The sequence below is a fragment of the Bactrocera oleae genome, chromosome 4 (genome assembly GCF_042242935.1).
Source record: "Bactrocera oleae isolate idBacOlea1 chromosome 4, idBacOlea1, whole genome shotgun sequence".
In the NCBI taxonomy this organism is placed as follows: Eukaryota; Metazoa; Arthropoda; class Insecta; order Diptera; family Tephritidae; genus Bactrocera; species Bactrocera oleae.
In genome coordinates, this window is record NC_091538.1 from 60,896,869 (window position 1) to 60,919,289 (window position 22,421).

Consider the following 22,421-nt stretch of genomic DNA (forward strand, 5'->3'; position numbering starts at 1 on the left):
AACTCCTGTAAGCACAGACACTTTCGCACGCACACAAAATTACTAAGAGTTGCAAATATTTATGGATATGAACTGCTCGATATATAAATGTGGTAAATACTCGTAATATATACATATTTATATATATGAATATACATATATTTTTTTAAATATATTTTTTTAGTTGACCTTTACAATGACACAGCTGCTGCTCACAAATATTTCAATATTTATACCCAGAACAGGGTATAATAAGTTTGTTACGAAGTTTGTAGTACCTAGAAGGCAACGTCGGAGACCCTGCAAAATATATACATAAATGATCAGCATGATGAGCTGAATTGATATCGCTATGTCTGTCTGTCCGTCCGTCCGTCTGTATATACGCGAATTAGTTCTTGAGATATCTTAAATCTAGCATATAACCATTTCTTAGCAATAAGCTGCTTATTTGTCAGAATGGCCGATATCGAACCAGCATAGCATATTGCTGTCATACAAGCTGAATGATCGGAATCAAGTTCTTCTGAGGAACCTTTTGTATTCGTGAAGGCTATTATAGCTTGGGTGCAACCTAAGTTAACGTTTTTTCTGTTATTTATTTTCAAATACACAAAATTTCAAATGTTTCTAGTCGGAACACTAAATTACACAAATACTTCGATAAATAACTTAATTGAAAGTCTTTTTATGCAAATGGAGTAAGAATAAGTTTGCAAATACAGCGACGTGGCTAATGTCGGAGGTTCGTACGTGAGTACTTAAGTACCATATATACGAGTATCTATATTTTGTGGTACTTACGAAGCTGCTCTACGAAGTTGTATGAAAATGTGTTGCGGTGAAAGTGAAGCTTGATTGTCCCAACAGTCACCGACATTCCTTCCTTCTGTACGTCAGCTGTATGTCAACGTACGATAGGATATCCGCGAAAATTGAATTTTCCTATAGCAAAGATTGAGTTGAGAGAGAGAGGCAATCTCTTGCAACACAGGGCTGCCAATCTCGATATTTTGTAGTAAGTAAAAAATAAACTTGAATATATTTGAAGTATTCTTAAAATAACTCAAAATCACCATCGAATATATTTATTTATAAATAGGTAGACTATTTTTAATAATTGAATTTTAGTTTTGAGCTTTTACATTATGAAAAATTATAACTAAAAAACTAAATGTGTGAAAAATCGTGTATACAAATAGAATAATGGCAACATTGGTGAAATGAAAAACAAAAAGAACAACTGATCTCTGCATTGCAACTACGGGCATAACTTTTGACAAATGTGGTTTGATACGTGCGGTATGTACGGCAGGGAGGAATGTCGGTGACTGTTTGAGCTATAAGTCGTCTATATTCCCATTCTAAAGCATACTTTACTTTTAAGTTTAGTTCGTAGTAAGAGGAAAATTAAACTTAAACTGAAATTTATTTCTGTTATTGTACTAGAAAACTGTAAAAGTTCTCGTAGGCAATAAAGTTGTACTAAAAATGCATATCATATAAGTATTTGACTCATTTTTGGAGTGAACTGAATTTTTCTATCTCATAGGTGTATGAAACATCTTATAATATTATATATATCTTATAAAACTATACTGTTGGGTTTGGACGACAATTTAAAAAAAAAAAACTCAGGACAAAATATATCTGACGTCTTTGAGAGAATTAAAACTAGTCAGTTCGTAATCTGGCTAACTACTACATGAAAAGAATGTAGCCATTCGAAGTAAAAAATATTATGAGGAGTTTCAGGTAGTTTGGAATTAAGGCTATGTAGGGTTTGAAGAGAAGTCTTTTCTGTTGTCTTTTATGTTACCATTTCAATCCTTCGACGAATGAATTATTCAAAAAGTGTTGTCCATTGCTACTCAAAACTTGTTTTCAACTTTCTGGCAAAGCTCGAATATCACCACGACCAAACTGTTCATTTTGTGATGCTATCCAAGAATAAAGCAATTTTTCGATGCCGTCTTGTGAGTGGTACTGCTTCTAAGCCAGACTATGTGCCATCGAAAGGATAATAATCGGACGGTAAATTTCAAATATTTTTATGGTATACATTTCCATTTAGCGAGAATATCACATACGTAGTTCACAAACTGCTTTTTTAACAATGTCAGATGTACCAGATTCTATGACAAACCCGAGTATTGATTCGTACTTTAATAAAGGTTAGAGGTTAGGTTTGTACCAGCTCCATAAAAGGACTCATAATTATAAGCAAACATTGTGTAAGCAATGAGTAATAAGTCAGTAATCAAAAAATGATTGGAAACCTAAAAATTACATTAAAAATTATAAATTAAATGTAGCGTTTTAATTGCATAAAAACAGGTCAACGTTGGCTGATTGCTAAAATTCCATATGAAACATTAAACATCTTTCTCCCCTTAAGAGTTTTAATTTTTGCACTAAAGGCTGCTATAGATTTATATAAATGCCAACACATTTATGCACATACTTGTATATGTATTCATTGTGCATGACATACAAATGAAAGTTGACAGGATGTCATAAGGATAATAATAATAATAATTAAAATGAGCAAAAAGTATAAAATGCAAAAATGCTTCATTAAAGCAACAAAGAAGTGGAACACACAAGTAAAAACATAAGTAGAAATAAAAGGATGTCAGTGAAGATATATACATAACTATATAAATGCAGTATATATGCACATAAAAAACATTTACGCCGATCAGCAGACATCAAATGGCGGCAAGTGAGCGCTGTCAACGAAAAACAAGTTGTATACATGTATGTATGTGTGTATTGTTATGCTCAAGAATACAAAAAATTATAATAGAGCCGGAAATGTGACCGAAAAAATGACAAAACGGCGTCAGCTGGCAAATATGTGGCAGCAAACAACACATGTGTAAGAAATAACGACGACGCATGTACATATGTATGTGGTGTCCAGCATACAAATGAATATAAAATATTTAGCGTTACACACGCCGCTGCAGTAGCTGATAGCTGGAGTTTTGACAATAGCTCACAAAAATATACAAGCATGCGCATACAAACACATTTGCGCGTACCAAGTGTATTTATGCCGTGCAATATCGGTCGAAAAATTCATTTCGTTCATGAATAAAAATTCACTTGGCAGGCCATTGCAGGTGACAGGTAGTTGAAAGGTAACGAGCAAGCCAGCGGACAGCGCGCTGCGACGACCTGTGCAATGTAGCTGGTATGCAGTGCGTTACGTATACGCCATGTCGCATGCAGCTTTTGAATAAAGGTGCGGAATGGTGATAAAGAATATGAGAGGGGTAGGGTGAGAGTGTGGCGGAGATGAAGGTAGGTAGAAATGCTGGTGTTGCACGAGCCACTGCAGCGGAAGACACTCAAAAAAGAAAGGTTGTTTGTTGCCATTTTGGATGGTTTATGCGCGCAGTGTGTGTGTTTTCATTGTTGCAATAATTTTTCATCGACGCTTGGCGCTGTCGTTGCGTTGTAACCTTTCGTAGTCTTTACAAATTGTTCGAATTCACTTTTTACTTACACTTTTTAGGGTGGTGTGCTTTTTTTATATTTTCTTAAATGCTTATATGAAGAGAAATGCTTATATGTACAGAAACATAACACGAATGTGCCCACATCTCAGCAGGCGTTCTTTCATACATCGTTAAAAAATATTTTTTATTGTATTTAAATATTTTCACTTTCTTTGTCATTATAAAAATTGTGCTTGTTTTGGAAGAAAGTCTGTAGAGTAAATCACTTATGAATTTCAAAATATCGATTTTTATATCGATACATACATATATCGAAATGTGAATTAAAAAAGATCGATTTTTATATCGATTAATTTTTGAATTGTACATATATTGAAGAAGACGCCCAAAAATTTGAAGTTAATTTGAGAAGTAGTTGCTGAGATATGACCGTAAGTAAGAATATTTGTAAGACATTTTTTCTTGTACAACTGATTAAAATCGGCTCCCATAACTTTAATCGTTTTTTTTCTCGAAACGCTGTTTACAGATTCGGTGAGCAAATTTCCTCTGAAAGAAAAAGATTTGTGATAGCAATCTCGACTTTCTAAGCCACTCTGAATGTAGTTTTCTCACAAATGCCGGATTTTGGCAAAAATCGAAAATTTTACTAGGCCTTTGTTCATTACTTATATTAATTTATAGTAATAATTGTTCTTATGTTCTTTTTTAAAAAATCTTAATCGGCGGTAACTTTTATTCGGAGGTCCTTCTGGAGATCGGTTGCGGTATCATGAGAATTTAAATTTTTTCAAAATTAATCGCAGCTTATTAAAGTTCATTAAATGCTATGAATGTATATTCTTTTATTTTTTTTATTAAATACGTATACAATGCCTCTTAAAACAAAAACTGGAAAAATATACCTATTTTTCTGACTTGCCGGTGGATATAACCCTCTAATTTAGAATTAAAATATATAGATTTTTTTGGTTTAAAGTACAATTGACGGTCCTGAAAACATTATTTAGTTGGAGCAATACTGTAAAAAATTTATTATATTCGATCAACTATAATGTCGAAGCGATTTTTTCGGTCAAAAAGTGAAGCTTTTTTTTACAAATCCGCCATTTTCCGAGAAAAATTTTCAAAGCTAAAATCATACGTTTTTTAGTAGAAAGTCTTATCTAGTGAATGATAGCATTTTGTATTTTGTTTATGAGAGAATGTGTTTCTAGAAAAACGGTCGGCCGTAGAGATGCTTTCGGAAAAGACGATTCCAAAAATTTATCCATTAGCCGTCATTTTGTATCAAAATGTTAATATAAATTTTTTTTATAAACCCAAATACATGTTTCATAAAGTTATTACTTTTGTTTTTACTCACAGGCAAAATGATCAAAATTATATCTTGACTGGCTTAACAACTAAAATCTTCTTATTTTACAAAACATTTTTAAATGATTTTTCTTTGTATAAAAGATGTGGACATTAGCCTTGATGGATTCATGCAACATTTTGAGTGCTTGACATTTGCTGTGAAAATTATGTGTCAAGAAGTATATATTCTAATTTTAAGCAACATTTTCTCACCAGACTTCCAAAACAAATAAAAGAGTTGCTTGCATTAAGTATAAATGCTTTTAACACATACTGTTGATGGACATTATTAATAAGACTAAAATGATTTTGCTGTGCAACATTTTTAGGAGATAGCTGTAAAATAAATTTTTACGGCTTTAAAATGCGCTGTGAGAGCGCTACAACATAGTCGTCACAAAATGGAAGCAGGAAAAATTATAACAGCTGCGCCTAACGAGACACATGCTGTAGCATCTAAATATAGGTTAACGTGGCAAATGTTGAAAGAGCCATCTGCAACAACTTTCTCGCCGTCTCTGTGTTGGGTTGTCTCTGCTTTTTTCATTTTTTTTTGTCGTTTGTCGTCGCATTTAGCGCTTTTTTCTTGCAACTGACAGGCGTAACCTGTATTTTGTTGTTATTTGTGTTGTTATTTCCTCGCATTTGCTTGTTTGTTTGCTATTTGCTTTTTTTTGTGCTTCAAACACTTTTTGCAATTTCTTCTCATTTGTTTGACGCAGTCGGCCACAACGTACCGCTTTTGTAGCTCGGGTCGCAATACCATCCTGTCAGCTTGTGCTACGTTTTATAGAAATATACCGTTGCATTTGGTACTTTTTGCATATTTAGTTATTTTTTTTTAGTTTACTCTCCTTTGACTTACTATACACCTATACTTTTGGCTGCAGCACCCCGCACATTCACCTGCTGTTTAAGCTTTTGCTTAGCACCGCTATGGCGAGATCAGCCTCATTTTCTATCCACTTTTTTTCTCTCCTTTTGCTACATTCATTTTTATTAAAGCGCATTTTTGTTTTTTTTTGCATTATTTCGTTTTGCCGTCTGTCGCTTTTCATTTCGCATTATATTTGTCTGTCTGCCTGCCAGCCGGCCTGTTGACTCATCTGTCAGCCTCGTTCTCATTGGATTGGTAAGGAAAAAGAGCGGAAAATTGTTAAGTAAATGATGGTGGCACTCGGCATGTTGCGCCTATTTGCACAACCTGCACCGCAACTCGACTCCGTGAACTCTGCGCCTTTTCTTCTGCCGCTGGCTTGTCGCAACTGTTGCCGTTGTTGTTGCTTCAAATGTCATTGACTGCAAAATGTTGGTTGATTTGTACAATTTATTGGTCGCATAATACGGTCTGGTGTGATTTAAAATTATTTGAGTTGAATTTATTGAATTTCTTAGTGAGGGGAAAGAGATTATTTGAATCTTATTGTTATATTGGTATAATTTTTTAGAAAATTATTTATATAAATGCCTTATATTAAAGGTCTGGATTAGAAAGTACACTAAAAATTATATAACAAAAAAAATGCATTAAGCTTTATGTAAACTACATTTTTATATAAATAGTGAGATAATTAAAAACTGAATGTCAAAACGAACGAAATGCTTACTGTACGATTTTCTCTTTGCTGAAGAGTGATGAGTTTATCGTGTTTTTTTTTCGATTATTAACCTTTGAGTGAGTTGAATTTTATTCTGTAGATTTGTAGGGCTTTCAATTTTGCTAAGACATTTTTTGCGAAGTGAAAAATATCGATACTTTATACCTTTAAGGCTGAAGTGCGTTTTCTTAAACTAATATCCGAGCTTTCAAAAAAAATAAGTTCTTAGGTTACTGTAAAAATTCGCCACCTTTCATTTTAAAGTTATATTATTGCTATGGCAAATTTATTTAAATACATCTATTCAAGAACTAGTTCATATTGAAGTAGTTTGTTGATATTCTATTAAAGAAATTTTTTTTTTAGAAATTCAAGAATTGAAGCCTTTTAAATACTTTTCTTTTCTATGTCTTTATAGTCTACAAAATTAACTATTGGTCTGATTTTTGCATTAAGAAAAAAAATTTGGGATATTATTTTTGAATAGTAATATTAAAAAATTTAGATAAAAATTAGAATGTTTAAATTTCATATACATATATTTTAAGTTCAAATTGAAGTCGTAAGTTATTTGTAGGAAATCTTAGGAAAAGCAATATATGCAACTAGTTTTGGATTGGTCCATTTTTGACTAGTTTGATAGATTTTGTGCAGCAATTCCAAAATTGCTAATAAGTAATCGGTTAAGGAAACAATATAATAATGTTAAACTCAAATGCCATCACACGTAATTTTGCACTATTAAATTTATTCAGCTTTTATTTAATAGGTGATTAGAGCAAAGATCTTTCGAAAATTCTAGCTAAAGATTTTTTATGGGTCATTTGTTTTGGTAGAAAGTATATCGTACTGTATTAGGCTAAAATAAAACAATTTTTATCAGTTTGGGGTTAGTTCTTAAGGGGCACAGCCAAAAAAAGGTGAACTATGGCACATCTCTTTTAAATTTTTAAGCGTATATTTGTACAAACTATTTTCGACGGCAAAAAAAATGGTCCTCAACTGCTGCAGTGAGATCGTCCTACTTCGAGGCGGAAATTTAAACAAAATTATCTACCAGAAGATATTGTTCGTAAATTTTGGTTGTTTCTGAACTGTCAAAAAATTTGTAGGTTATTTACTTTTTGCTTTCTTGAACTAGGTATATACAGAACATGCAGTAACAATTTGATAGTGATCGGATTATTTGTCATCGCGTAAGCGCTCAAGCGAATTTGAAAAATTTAGTTTTGAGAAAAAAGCGCTTAAAGATAAACTGATGGAGCTGATTGAGCTGAGCGACTACATTTTAGAAGGCTGTAGCTCAAAAATTATTTTGGATGTGAGTTTAAAAAATTCGTATGGTATTTGTAAAGGTATAAAAATATGCACAAAAACAAAATTTTTTTTTTAAATTTCACAGTCGGTGTGTCGTTTATGGTAAGTAACTAATTTAGAACTAGTTACTCATAACCAAACTTCAGTTACAGATTCTTTTATATGCCAACTTTTCTTCAGGAATGCTTATCAGCATCATATAACAATGGGGTTTTGTATTGATATACTAGTTTAAATGCAGCTAGTCAGTAACTAGTTTATATGTAACTAGCTGTAGACCACTTACTTAAAATTCAATCAAGGCCAAATGGAAATTTAAGTGCTTGTGCTGTCTAAAGTAACTTTTAGAAGCTTAAAGCTTAAATGGTAAACATAATTTTCCCCAACTCATATAACAACTAAATAAAATCACTCTAATTTCACAAATTTATTCTCACTTAATAACATTTGCAACGCACAAATTCCACCTATTGTTTGCATAAATACATAAAGGAATTTAATATACCGTTATATTTTTAATTATCCATACAACTAACACACTGGCACATTATCATGTTTGCTGTGGGCGTTCAACTACAAACATACATATTTATATATATTTATATATACATATGTATACATACATAAAACCATATAATGCCTGCATGCAAGTTTGAGTGCTTTACGCATTTTACTCGTTTTTGATGTTTTTTATTATACATTTTGTTTGCTGCTAAACATATGTTTTCTCCACATACGCACGCACCGCTTCCATACCTTACTTCACCTGCTTGCCAACAAGACCAACGCTTAATTTAGCATTTAATATTTTGGCGCTGTCACGGCGAAAGTTAAAACCTGCCACTACTGCTGCTGCTGATGCTTATTTTATGCGTTTACGCTTTACGCTTTGTTATTGTTTGACCTTCCAGCAGCAAGCAATGCTACACATTACGCGCACACACTTGCATTTTGTGAAATTAAATTCATATAGCGAAATGATTTTCCACTTTTTGAATGCACGAAAATATAATTTGCGGTATTATGTTAGTGCATATGTTTGTAGCCACAAGCAGATGTGTGTATGTTATTAGTGCTTGGTAAATATTTGCGCACACTGTTGTCGGTCGCTGTACGCGCAGCGCTTATATTTGTCGATGTGTAAAGCAAATAGGCGCGTCTGTGTGGCTAAATTTGCTACACGCATTTGCATATATATGTGTGTGTATGTGAACAACTACTTATATATGTGTGTGTGTGCATTTATAGCGGTTTGATAGCCGTGTGTGTGCGTCTGCTTAGCGCCTGCGGTTTTCGTACGACGCCCTCGCAGCTGCTTTTGTTGAATTTAGTTAAATTTTCATTGGTTTTGTTTACATTTTCGACAGTTTTTTTTCGTGCCAAAAATCTGCGAAAAATTTTGCAACATCAAATGTGAAAATTTAGCCACTATTTGTCTTAACGATTAAGTCAACGTTTATTTTTAAAGTTGGTGCAGAGCAAAAACTATTTTGAGGTAGCGATGAGGATGGAATAAAAATAGAAATAGACGAGAAGAGTGAGAAATAATAACTGTAAATAAAATAAAGAAAATTTTGCAAAAATCGTATGAAATAAAAGTAAGGTAAAGAAAAAAAATTAAGTTAAGTTAAGTAATGTAACTTAAAGTGAATAAAGTTACGGTAACTAAAGTAAAGTCAAATAAAAATAAAAACGAAATACAATTTTTTTATAATTTAAATAATGAGAATATTAAAAAACTGAATATTGTAAAAATAAAAACAAGAAAACGGTAACTTCGGCTGCACCAAAACTACAATTTCCTTGACTGGAGCATTTTTTATAGCATTAAAATATATAAAAAGACCTTTATCTTGATTTTGATCAGTCAGTCTGAATAGCAGCTATATGCTAAAGAGTGATCTATTTCGAAGTTCCCTACTTTTTTAAAGAAAAAAATATAGAAAATTTAAATTGAATGTGGAATGTTTGCTATAATTCGAAAGAAAATTTGGCATTTATTTTTTGAAGATTTTCTCTTTCAAATGTTGGCTGCGGCTACGTCTCAGATGGTCCATCCGTTAAGACAAATTTTCGATGGCTCGTTCGAACATTTCGATTTCAAATTATCTGCTCACCAAAGTGTTCTCTCAATAAATACATTGACTGAAATACGTATTTAAAAAAAAAGAGTGAGTAACAAATTTAAAACGAAATGCATTAATTTGTTTCAAACCTAATTTCAATTGCGTAAAAAAAATTATATAAAATATATTCTTAAATTGTTAACTACAAATTGTCAGAATTTTGAATAAATTTTTTTAAATAACCTCTCACTTTAAATAACACAGCTGTAGTTGACGTCAGTATGCACAAAAATGTATATATTTCGTATACTTGCCTTGTGAGTAAGATTTTTTTCAAAGAAACATTTAGGTATTTCATTAGAAATTTCGGATTAGGCATAAGTCAGCTTTATTCGATTTATTTGTTGCGCTAATCTCTTTGCGATGACTTGCATATGCATTTAATTAGTTAGTGTTGTTGTGTTGTCGGCTTTGGAATTCATGGAATTTTTCGCGCTGACTTTGTTTAGACACGTTTGCATTGAAGCGGAGAGTGAACGGGATGATCAAAGTTTTTAAACAAAAATAACTAAAACTGTATAACAAATCAGAAATGGAGATTAAAAAGATTTTAAGAATGTTTATTGACATGGATACTTCAAAAGAAATGCGGTAGTGAAAAACTTTTCAACTATTTCAATTATTTTGTTTAAGAAATGAATCAAGCATAAATATGTATTACATGGAATCAAGGAAAGTAAAAATTGGAATTCTAAAATATGTTGAATAATGAAATCCTTAGGTTTAAAGTTAGCTTATGTAATGTTATATTGCCTTCGTAAAAAAAATTAATTAAATGAAAAAATTCGAGCTAATACTATTACTATGTTTCTCTTTATTAATATTTTGTTAAGTATTCTCAAAGTATTCAATCCCGAAAATTTTTTCAGTCCCGAAATTTCGGTATTTGTTAAGAAGACTGCCAGATAGTTCCGAATTGTGGAAAGATTGTGCCAAAAAGTTAAAAATTTCGTATTTAAGAATTGAAAACTGCGATTCTAAGTAATAAAGCGGAAATAGCGTAACTCAATTATTTATGTGTGTGGCCTTCTAAAGCTTCTAAATAAATTTTAGATTTAATCTTATAACATTGGTATACACATTTTCTATTAGTTTTCTTTTTTCCTTGAACACTATATAATAAATACTCAAGAAAATTTCTGACGAAAATGGGAGAATGAAAAGATATGTAAATTTATCCCGACGTCGCCATATGTATAGCGAAAATTGTTAAATAGTTTTGGAATATGTTGCTGATTATGTATATGGTTATGTTGCTTCAAGCACGACTACTATTAGATTTAAAAAAATTAATCCCGAAATCCCAAAACTCAATCTTGAAATTTCGGGATCAAGAAATTTACCGCTTTTTAAGGTACGGCTCTAAAAAATTTAAATATATATAGTTTTTAGGTAAAGTATACATATAATCGTTGTATTTACATGCACTACATTAAAAATTTGCTGACTTAAAACTGAAACTGTATATATTCATTTTTTTTTATATCCAAATCATAAGTTTTTTACTGGACATCAAAATAATGTTTATACACTTGAAAATTTAAACATCACATATTTTTGTCTAAAATTCTTACAGTTTAACTAACACATTTTTATATATATCTTCCAATTTCAGGTGAGAAAATTTTGCAAATATTTGTTATCGGTTTACGCAGACGTAAGTAGTTCAAACACTTTTCAAATTTTGTATAATCCAACAACTTATAAATTTTCAAACTTAAATCCCTTACACTTCAGAAGCTTTTATATATCAAAGTTGAAAGAGAATATTTACTTTTCAAAATATTTCAATAAAATGTTCTTTTCGGCAAAGTAAGTTACTTTTAAAGCATATTTATGCACTTAAAAGCTTGTCGTCACATTGTGCCATAAAATCCACTTTAATCCTTTGAACATAGAACATTTCGGTTATTGCCAGCATAGAGCCAAGCTTGAATGAAAACCAAACAAACAAGCAAAAATGATGCAGCAGCAATAAAAAAAATCAACTTTTACTCATTCTATCCCTTCACTCTTATGTATTTATGAAGGCAAAAGTGTTGTTAACGCGCTTGTTCGGCAACATGTTTCGAATAGGAAAATGTATAAATTTCCATTGTTGCACGCACACGCTGTGCTATTTGCAACTGCAACGAACATATTTCTCATTGCAGTTGTTATTGCTATGCTGCATTGTACATTGTTTTTGTTGGCAACTTAGCATTTCATGTGTCTTGACTGCCGCTGTTGCTGTTGTTGACCCAAAAAACGTGCGTTCACGCGTCCAACGAAGGCTGGGAGCGGCAGTGTACTTAAGTGCATACATGAAAGGACACACATATATATATCACAAGCATACGAGTACATTTATATGTCTGTTATATATATATTATATATGTATATGGAAATGCTTGTACGCACCCAAGCAAATATAGAAATATGAGATTTTATGAACTTCTAACACATAAATATTATGTATGGTATACGCCTGTGGGTCCTTTAGGCATCTCTTGAGGGTAGCGCTGAGGCTTAAAATTACGTTGGAGGCACATATGTATATGTGTCCATGTTTTGTATTACGTGTGTGGCAAATGGCGGTCAGTGAATTTTATAAAGTACAAAGAAATAAGTAAAAAACATAACTGCCGCTTCGGTGGGCAGTACTAAGCTTATAGTGCCATACATGTCCTATAACCGATAAAGGCATACGTGCCGCTATGTTATGTTACGTTATGTAACGTAAAGTCAAGTTACGATATGTTGAGTTGCGTTAAATTACGTTACGTTAAGCCAAGTTACGTTAAGTTAAATTTCGTTAAGTTAAGTTACGTTACGTAAAACCATGTTACGTTATGTTAAGTAAATTTAAGTAATAACCCAGTTAAGTTACGTTATATTATGTTGCTTTAATTTACGTTACATTCGGTTATGTTATGTTAAGTTTATTGATACGTCAATCGATTCCTGCAGGACATTTCTCTCTACGTATTTAAGTAAGTATGTCTGTGCAAATAACATTCAGATTTTTGTTTGTTGGCAGTTTCTATTGTTTTTTGTAGCTCTCATAAGGTGTGCCTTACTCACCCACTCTTACCCACACAGATATATTATATTATATTGTAGCCGCAGAAATTTAATACTAAAATGTGTAGCCTGAAAATATGTTTAGCTTGAGAGCTTTCGGTGGCCGCACACTTATCTACATAGCTATAAATACACTTGTAAAATATGAATATTTTTTGGACGAGTGTGCGTGCTGACAATGAAAAATTGTGACAGCAAACACGCATAAACAAAAAGATATAAGTGTAGTTATACACTAACATGGAATTCCGTTATGTTTATATAGTTCTGCATATATTTCTGAATTTCCCGTTGATAGCAGCTTTAAATATGAGCAACAGTTATGATGGATTAGATTTTTGGTTTGCGGCTCCTTTCCAACTTTTCCATTGTGTGGGTGTGTGTGCTTGGTATTCTGTTGTATTTGTTAAAGTAAAAATTTTAACTTACTTTGGTATCGTTTGTTGTATTTAAATCAGGCAAATGGGAATATTCTCAAACACTGAAATGTGATAATAATAATAAAAATGAATAAATTTATTGAAAAATAATAATTAAATAATTATATTAACATAAGCATATACCATTATAGGCTATATATATTCATTCATTATTTATATGACTATTATATCCATGTATTTCTTCATATATTTTGACAGCTTATATAACAGATAATAGTTGCTTTTGCCATAATACCATATTTTTGAAGTAATTCATTTTCCTCTTGAGCGCATCAATCAAACGAGAATAAATTATAGTAAAACAAACAAATCACTTTATATATGTATATGCATACAGACATGTACTATGGATTAGCTGTATACAATATTTATATATTTACTAAGAATATGTACCCCACAGTGTGTTGAATTCTCTTTCTCTAAAAATTTATTTAGTTTTATTGTTTTTGTTTTATATATACAATAAATATCATAACTAACTTATTTTAGCTAATTATACTCTGAACTGGGTATATCAAGTTTGCCATGAAGTTTCTTACACCCATAAGGAAACTAACTATACTAACTAGTCACTTAGTTTTTAATATACAATATATGTATATCTGATCCCAATCTTCTCATTCTCATTCTCATTCTCATTTTGTCGAAACCACTGATATCGGACAACTCTACCTAGCTGTTATACAAATTAAACGATCAAAAGCATATCCTTGTATGGAAAACTTTTTAATTGACGAGATATTTTCACGAATTTCGGCATGGCTTATTGTTCGAAAAAACGGTAAAATCTTCAAACAAATTGTTTTGATCGGACAACTATAGCATATAGCTGCCATACAAAATGACTAGTCAAAATCATGTTATTGTATGAATACTCTAATATTTAAATATTTTTTCTTGCTTTTTTTTATTCAAATGGTACTAATTTTCGAAATATGTTCTCTAATTTATTCGAGCCGTCCATATACTTATAATACCAATACCATCCTAAATGTAGGCAACGTTTTTTCTTTGCTGCGTCAGAAAGCTTATTATTTGTATACATACAATATTATTTACTAAACGAGTGTGGTAGCAAGTTTTTTTTTTATACACAATTATATTCATGCTATTTTTATTTTCCGAATATCATATATTTTATAGTTAATTACAGCGATTATCATTTTTGTGATTTTAATACGAAGCGTACAGATCGTTTAAAAATTTAAATTTGTATGCTAATTCTTGTAAATCATCTTAATCTTCTTTAAAACTTTGAACCGATTTTCTCTAACCTATAACCGTATTTTTTTTTAATTTTGCATCAGCCTAAATGTGGGCAACAAATTTGTTTTGTATATATAGTAATTTTATATTTTACGATAATTACCTAAATGAGGAAAAAGGTCTGCTGACTAATCAAATCATGCTCTTATATATTATACATAGAGATGTGTTCTTTACTTTAAAGGGTTGCTACGATAATAAAAAAATGTAAGGCTTGTGGCTGAAAGCTTTTACGTTTGAACTATATAATCGAACACGAGCATCCGATTACTCTTAGTTTGGCATCAACACAAGTTTAGTATATGGGGTAAGCCTTTCATGTTTGATGAAAACTAAAAAAAATTTTTATTAATCATTGTTCTACGTACTTTTTCCAAGTGTAAATACGCTTCTGGTAACCTTTTCCCAAATTCCAAGAGTACTTTAGATAAGATACTTCTTGGTAAAGTTTTTATTTTATAAAGGCTTGCTAATTTTCTTTTTCCAATGGAAGAAGTCTCCTCCAATTGATAAGTGTTTTAACTTTGGGGGCTTAGAATAAATTGCAAATTTTCTGGAAAATGGTGGCTCAGAAGTATTTTGCGGTTTTTTTTTAGCAAAACGAAAAGGTTCGCTCGGAAGAGCAGTAAAGCGGGAGAAAAACATAGCCATTTCATGGATCATGTGAATTTTTTTAAATCGTAAATTATTTTCGGTAAAATGGACTAATATTTGGCATAGAAATATATTAGTTACTTTTGATATTCCTTCTTCAATTAATGTTATTCCGTACGGAGTATTTCTCCACCTTCCACCAGTCTCCTCACAATTTAATTAATGCAAAGAAAATCGAATCATTAAAACGGTTTTTGGTACCACCTACTGATCTAAAAGCTTACAAAAAATTGATGAATTTGGACGAACTCTGAAGGCAAACGAAACGAGCAAACAAATGAAAATGGATTTCTATATAATCGATTTCAATATTTACTTTATATTACGATAGCCCCCAAGCCAAAAGTGTATCAATTAAAGTGTAATATAGTCTTTTATTCGCGCCCTTAAACTCACTATCCATAATACATGTGTACATATAATCCTCTGCCTTCCACCCCTGCAGCGCCTGCATGTCACGGTAACAATTTACAGTTTGTTTGCGAACATTTCAAGGTTGCGCGCAGCCAATTCTCTCGAGCGCTTGTAAAAATACATGCCTATTTATATGTGTGTGCATCTATTTACAGCTATATAGCTGTATGTATGCATGCGCTCGGCTTGTATCGCCTTGACTTGTTGGCCGACATGACGAAGGGCATCAGAGGCCAATTTACAGCGACAATATGTTTGCTGAAATGGAAATACCACAGTTGCGCAATGCAATCAGGGACACACGCCGCAAAAGGCAACAAAACGTAGCACAACGAAACCAAAACAAAAGCAACAATAACAATAATAATAATAATAATAATACAAATAAAGAACAATGGCAACGATAAAATAGGAAGGAAATTAACTGGCATTACAATAATGCTTTGGCGAGTCAATAAAACGAACGCATATTATATTTGCAACAACAATAACAAGAGCTGCAACAACAATCACACACCGCGTATTTTGCTTAAAGCTTAGCTTATTTACATTTGCGACATTGTGTCGGCGCTGTGGGGAATGAGTTTGCAAGTGTCAATATTTGCCATTAATTTATCCGCACTTACTCATCCCTGTTTGTTGAGTGAGTTGTTGTTGTTTGTTTGTTTGAGTATTCTATTGTTTTGTGTCCGTTGCATGTTGTTACCAATGGCGTGCATTTTATTTCCGTTACACACATATGTAAATATGGATGTAACTGTGGTTGATTGTTTATACCATAAATCACACACCTACAACGCCGATCGCCATTTAGATTGACTAAGTTGTCATTGTGTACTCAAGCCCGTTTAACGGGTCTATTCTGTCATGCTGGCTGTTGTTTTAAATGTGTATGTGGTCCAATAACTGTATTGGAGTGTGGAGCAGAACAACTGCGTTTTTGCTGCGTAGAAGTGAAAATATGAAGTTATGGAGGACAAGTAAAAATCGCTTGGGTTTCGGTGGACATGTTTTGCTCTAGGCACTTATTGTAAAATTAATGCTACAAAAACTCATTATAGCTCAAACTTTTCAATTGAGAAGGTTGTTTAAGCATGTTTTTGCATAAAGAGTGATTTTCCGTTGAGTGTACCGCATGTTACTAGTTGTGCTATAGTTGGAATAGAACTAGTTACATTTTAATTATTTCTATTGGAGTGTGTTATTTAAGCTTATTTTTTAAATCAATACAGTTTTGCATTTAATTAGTCCTAATGTTACTAGTTGGTAAATAACTAGTTTTAACTATTTATATGACATACATACGTAAATAAAATTTGCTATTTAACTATTTCAACTGTAAGTTTGAGGTTTAAGATTATAATACTTCATTTCATCTATTAATTTCTTTTGATGAAATCACACATTTATCAGAATTTAACTGACTGCTGCAATTTTCAAATGAATTTTTCTTGTGTACTCTCCAAAATTTCATCAAGAAAGAAAAGAGAAAAAAAATTGAACAAACAAATTTTCATTGTAAATCGTTACATCTTCTCTAGTAGAATTGCGAGTAATGACATTTACCATTCGTTGATATTGTGGCATGTGCTCCTTCCTTGTTCGTTTTCATTCGTTCTCCAGCTTTTTTTTTGCATTACGTTTGATCAAACATAACCGATTTTATGGTAATTGGATTTACTTCCTTTTACTTTTCGCTTTAGAAATTTCACAAGAAATCGCATTTCTTGTACCAACTTTTCGTTTTGATATTTTCTTGATTTAAATTGTTAAGTTTTCGGAGTTATGATAATTTTTATACAATTTTTTAAATTAATTACTAATTTGTTTCATCACTTATAATCAATCTTTTTTTAAATGGTTCTATATGTATAAGCATTTCTCAAATATCTTTCATTTGATACCAATTTTTAATTAATTTGATATTTATAAACAGTTGGCAACTCGGTTAAAAAATATTTTAGCTATAAGTCTTTCGAAACCATATTAACGCGTTACCCTTTTTGCAATTTTTATTATATTTTATGTTCTATATAATTAAATACAAACATGTGGCAACCCTTTGAAAAGTTGTTATTAGGTTTAAGTCTTTTTAAACCTTATCAAATTGTTGGCCATATGTAATATGCAATATATTTGATCGTTTTATATAAATAAATAAGCAGGTGGCAACTCTTGGAGCAATATTTATTAGGTTTAAGCCTTCTTAAAGCGTATTAACTTCTTATCCATTTTGGAGTATTTAATATATGTAGTTTATCGTTGCATGTAAATAACTAAAAAGGTTTGTAACCCCTGGAAAATTATTTTTTAGCGAAACCTTATTTTTCATTTAATAGAATTTGCCTTCATCTTCAACAAAAATAATTAAATTACTTTTATATAAAACAGGCCACCTTCGCCCGTTTTTTTTCAAAACATTCTCCCTATATGTGCAGCCTTCACTATAGTGTCCGTTTTGTATATAATACATACTTGTATATTTAACATTGTAGTGTGACTCCAAGGATATTACATTCATACATATATACGTATGTAAATAATACATGTATGGTATATACGAAAAAAATTTTAAATAGTGTATTAAATTGCCATCGTTCAATGGAAATTTTTGCGTGTCAACGGGTAATTTTACTGTTATTTGCAACACTAAGGCTTTTACCAGCGCGACTCCGTTATTGTTGTTTTTATGTTTTTTTTTCTAATAAATCATATATTTCAATATCCATTGTTTCGCTGCGCTTTTATTAACTACCGTGTTTCCGTTATTGTATTTTTATTACCTGTCAATACTTCACAGAATGGCTGTGAGTAGAAATCACTTAAATATTTAAAAAGCGCAAACAGTAGCGTGAATAGCGAGCGAAAAAAAAAACATTAGAACAACAAGCGCGCAGTTGCAGGACAATGAAAGAATGAGTCAGCAAATAATGGAATTACCAGAGGAATTGCCACTCAATGTCAGCAAATTTAGTTGAAATAATAATGGAAATTACAATGTGCGGCAAGGCAACAAAAAAAGTGAAAATTTGTTTATTTTTTTGTTTGATTGGTTAAGTCGAATAAAGGCTTGGAAAACATTTTTTTTTTTTAATTTTTGCTTTCAAATTAAATTAAGTACTTGAATCTTTATGATTACTTTATATTTACAGTTATATACCAAATAGATATCTGAGTATGAATCTTGATTATCTCTAGCTGACCATCTGGCAACTCTGTTGCAATATTTTGCTAGTTTTTCTCTTCTTAATTCATATTTGTAAAACATAGTAAATTTATTAAATAAATAATGCTTTAAAACGATTACCGTTATCTGGATAATTGGCACGCCACTTTTTCCATTTACTTCCATTATATATTCTAATTATATAATATATCCGCTTTGAAAAGTGTGTCATGATGAAAATTATACAACAAATTTATAATTTACGGGTATTTCACAATATTACTGACATCATCTCTCAAAAACTAATTAGTATTGCAAATCAAGCATAGGTGATTATATAATACTGCTGTATGTATATATATTACCTTTCAGTATATATCATACCTATGTATGTATATAATACTTATTTATATATATGCCTAGGTATACGTGCCACTAATAACATATTCTCGATTGTAGATTTACCAAAGGATATTGGGAAAACCACTTTGAAGTGGAAAACCCATACGTATTGACTTGTAATGGTTTTTGCACATACATAGACGCATATATACATTTGTACTTACAAAATTATATAAGTTTATTTAATGCGCAATGGGAATACCAAATTTCCCACGGCAATGCTTCAACGAAATAATTTATTGCGCAAAAAGAGTACTTGTGTAATTTTCTTTGCTGGAAAATTTGACGACCTTGATAGTGTAATCAACAGTGTTCAGAAACCTAAATGTATGCTTTGATGAAAGTAGCTACTATTGAAATGCGACCGCCGAAGCGGATTTGAATTTCATGAGATGTGCCGACGAACGAAGGTCGATTCTAAAATCTTAACTGATGTACTAGACCATCAGAACAATAAGAATTATTTAGATATGATAATATCATACTATAAACGCGGGCGTTAGTTTATTATATTTTAGAAAAGAGAACTTTCCGAATAATAATTAGGTCAGTTAAAAAAAAAGTAAGAAGGTTTAGTATAAAATCGAGTTTCATAATAATTTTACCACAATTGTTAAGAAATAAAATACAAAGCCTTAGTAAAAAAATATTTGTGCATAAGGTTGCCACGTAGTTTGGAAAAAAATACTATACGACATTATATAAAGAGTTATGATGACAATAATTGTGTAAAAATTAAAAAAATATTAATTTCAAAAATTATTTAGATACGCTTCAAGAGTTTATAGAATATTTTTTTTAATTTGTAACTACAATTAATTTTTTTTATTTCAAATGTAAGAAAATTTGTTTAAAAGTAAATGTTTACTACACGGCAAAGCTAAAACTAAATAAAAGGATACTAATAGCTATATATGTGCCTTAAATAATTGAAAATAGTGTTAAAAATGGTTTATAAAATATATTTTTTTTAATTTGTAACTACAATTAATTTTTTTTATTTCAAATGTAAGAAAATTTGTTTAAAAGTAAATGTTTACTACACGGCAAAGCTAAAACTAAATAAAAGGATACTAATAGCTATATATGTGCCTTAAATAATTGAAAATAGTGTTAAAAATGGTTGCCACTTATTTTTTTTATAAAGTCTGATAGTGAAAGTTTTTTTTCAGGTGAGCTTTTCCGTGTAGTGTTGAGCAATATAACATTATTTCGCAAAATTTTTTAAGTGCATAAAAAGATAAATATATATTTTTTTTGCTATAGACAAATTATTTAGCTGAAATAGGATTGCCACTTTTTAAAAGTAAAATTATATAACATTGCTTGTTTCTTTCATTTATTGCGTGGAACTAAAAAAAATTAAATGAAATTTTTAAATGCAGAGAAGTTTTAAGTTAACAGTATTGCCACCTATTTGTTGCCTTAAAAGAATGCAAAAAATAGCTTATGTACTGGTAAAATAAAAATTATTATAAATAAAAAATCGCAAAAAGAATCAGCCCAAAAAAAACGGCATTTTTATTAATAAAAATTCATGTAAATATTTTATGTTATTTAAAGAAGTTTATGAAGAGGCTGCCAATGTTTGAAAAAAATTTTTATATTGGAGAATTGTTTCGATATGCTTAGATAATTTTGATGTTCTTAAAAATAATAGCGAAATTTGTTAAAGTTTTAATATTTAAAAAATAATAATTTCCAAAATCTGGTAATTCAAAATGAAAAAAATTTTATTTTCGTTCAAAACTAATAAAAAACATTTATCTTTTTTGTAAATAAGTCTGAATTCTTCGTTTGAATCTCACTCTTCCATTTTCCTTGCTTAGTTAATTCATCAAAATTATTACGTAACATTTATCTATTATTTTCCTATATTATATAATAGCCAACAACTGGCATCAAAATTTACACACACATATCTTTCAGTTTATATTCTGTGCGACTAAATCAAAAATAATTCACTCAATCGAAATCAAATTGCTGATATACAAACATAGGTATATATACATATTGCATATATTTCCTTCAGTTCAATTTGTTGTTTATTTGCAACCAATATACTCGGCAACTTATAATTGTTTTTGCCTTTGTTGTATATCTGTCAGCTTTGTGGCCTGTAATTTGCACATCACACACACACATATATACACCTATAAATACAATATATATGGTGAATTATAAACCACTGTTTCGGCCCCCAAAACCAACAAACAAACAATTAAATCACAGTGCCCATACAATTAAATGTAATTGCTTTGTTGATTTTCGACTGGTTTCACAAAATTGCAGATTTGCTTCATTTACTATTTGTCTGTTTGTTTTTCTTTTCGTACGCTTTTCTTATCTGCATATTTGAGTATGTTTTCTTTCTTCTATTTTTTATTAATCGCTTTCGCTTTCGTTTGCTTTTTTGATCTTTCGCTACAAGTAATTCTCATTTATTTTTCATTTATATATATTTACTTTGTTATTATAGCTGTTGTTATTATTGCTATTGTTTATGCTAAACCGAAAAACCGACTTTGCTGCTGTTTGCACGCAGACATTTTCGGGTCACATTGATGCGGAAATCGAGATAAAAACTTTGTTGAAATGTTGATAGATGATAAACTGCTTGTGCGTGTGCTATTCGCTTGTTGTTGTTGTTGCTTTTGTTTTCGTTTAGTTTAGTCGAAAACCCATACATTTGTTATTATCTCAGTTTAGGGTCAAATGTTGCTGCCTATTGATAATAGAGATAAGTAGTAAACACTTTATTAAATATGAAATACTACAAAATATTATATATTACATAACTGGGAGCGTGTTTGGGGGACCCAAATAATTTCAGAAATATTTTGGTATAATATATAAAACTGTGGAATTATATACAAGTGAGAGTCACGTTTGTAGCGTGGTATTCGTAAATAATTATAAATGTTTAATGAACTCGGAATTATTATTTCAATATTTTTTTTTAAAGATTTGAAAGTTACTGATATTTTTAACATTTTCAGAAAAAGTTTAACAAGTAGAATCTTAGTTTTTTTACTTTATCATAAAAAGTATTAGTTGACTAATTGCCGAAGTAAAAATAGTTGATAATAAATTTATAAAAAAAATAGCCCATGAGATATACAAAAATACATAATAGTCATGCTATCCTACTTGTTTTAGTCAAAAACCCA

The 22,421-nt window shown here is 30.7% G+C and overlaps 1 protein-coding gene and 1 long non-coding RNA gene across 2 annotated transcripts in view; both read left to right on the top strand.

Moving 5' to 3' along the window:
• LOC106622514 (syndecan) overlaps nt 1-22,421 on the top strand; it is a 391,261-nt gene that overhangs the window by 51,998 nt on the left and 316,842 nt on the right. The gene's annotated exons all lie outside the window — the stretch shown is intronic.
• LOC138857147 (uncharacterized) overlaps nt 3,697-22,421 on the top strand; it is a 39,920-nt gene continuing 21,195 nt past the window's right edge. The window contains exons 1-2 of the long non-coding RNA XR_011396153.1: nt 3,697-3,877; nt 11,462-11,503. This is a non-coding gene — a long non-coding RNA (uncharacterized lncRNA). The remainder of the gene's footprint in view (nt 3,878-11,461; nt 11,504-22,421) is intronic.